The following is a 1,155-nucleotide window of genomic DNA, read 5'->3' as shown; positions in this document are numbered from 1 at the left end:
AAAACAGTCAAATCACAATAGGAATTTTCTAAATAGGTTATTCCGCTTAGTCATCATCTTCTCCCTCATCGTCAGGCTCTAGTTTTCGCTTCTGACCCCTTTCTTCTTCATCTTCCTCGTCGTCGACTTCCCCATCATTATAACCTTCTTCATCTTCCTCCTCCTCTCCGCTCACATCTTCCTCTTCACCTTCCTCCTCCTCATCCTCATCTTCCTCGTCTTCCACTACCTGAGCGTCTTCATCATCTTTTTCCTCATCCTCCTCGTCCTCTTCATCGTCCAGGCCCTCCACGGAGCCCTCAGCATCCGAGTCAGATGCTTCCTTGTCATCCCAGTCGTAGCCATCGAGATATGTGAGTTGACTCTGTAGTCGTTCAGGTTGGTTACCTCACAATTGAAAAGGTCTAAGCTCTTGAGGTTTTCTAACTTTTTCAGTGGCTCTATTGTGCTGAGGTCTTTAATTTTGTTGCCACTTAAATTTAGATGCATGAGGTTCGGACACTTTTCTGCCAAAACTTCCAGGCCCCCTGAGATTCTGTTATTGCTTCTTAGTTCAAGCTTCTTAAGTTTGTTTAACTTTGGTAAGTTTGCAACTGAGGTGAGGCCTACGTTGATTGTACTTAAGAACTCCAGTTCTTCAAATTCAGCTGTGAGGCCTTCAATCTGGCCTTCATTTGACCGACAGTTGTCCAGGACAAGCTCTTTCACATCAGAGGGCGTCCTGTTCTGCAGCTATAAATGAATCCGTTTGTCCATTTACTTTTCTCGCTTGTTCTCTCTGCAGAGGCTCCCGCGCTGGCGGAATTCAATCAATAAACCCCGAACCCACGGCCGCGCGTTTTAGGACTTTGAAGGCTCAACCAGCTCCGCTCGGTTCTCGAGCCCCCAAACTCTTTTGTTTGTTTTTTATGACCTACTCAGTTTCTTCTTTTGTGACAGTTTTGTTAAGGTGTCTGTGTCAATTTGGGTAGGTTATGGTTTTCTAAGGATTTGGCTATTTCCTCTAGCTTTTCATAAAATTCCATTACTATCCTTTTTTATTTTAGGTGATTCTGTTGTGACATTGCCCTTTTCATTTCTTATTCAGATTATTTGTGTCTTTTCTTTCTTTTCCTTTTCCTTTGTTAAGAATGCCAGTAATTTTACTGACCTGTT

General features: G+C 43.2%; 1 pseudogene; it reads right to left on the bottom strand.

The window, feature by feature from the left end:
• Positions 1-46: 46 nt before the first annotated feature.
• On the bottom strand, positions 47-756 carry LOC102862541 (annotated as a pseudogene).
• Positions 757-1,155: the final 399 nt, after the last annotated feature.

The sequence above is a fragment of the Elephantulus edwardii genome, unplaced genomic scaffold (genome assembly GCF_000299155.1).
Source record: "Elephantulus edwardii isolate Elephantulus edwardi_28Jun2011 unplaced genomic scaffold, EleEdw1.0 scaffold00349, whole genome shotgun sequence".
Classification (NCBI taxonomy): Eukaryota; Metazoa; Chordata; class Mammalia; order Macroscelidea; family Macroscelididae; genus Elephantulus; species Elephantulus edwardii.
This window is presented reverse-complemented; position numbering and strand designations above follow the sequence as displayed.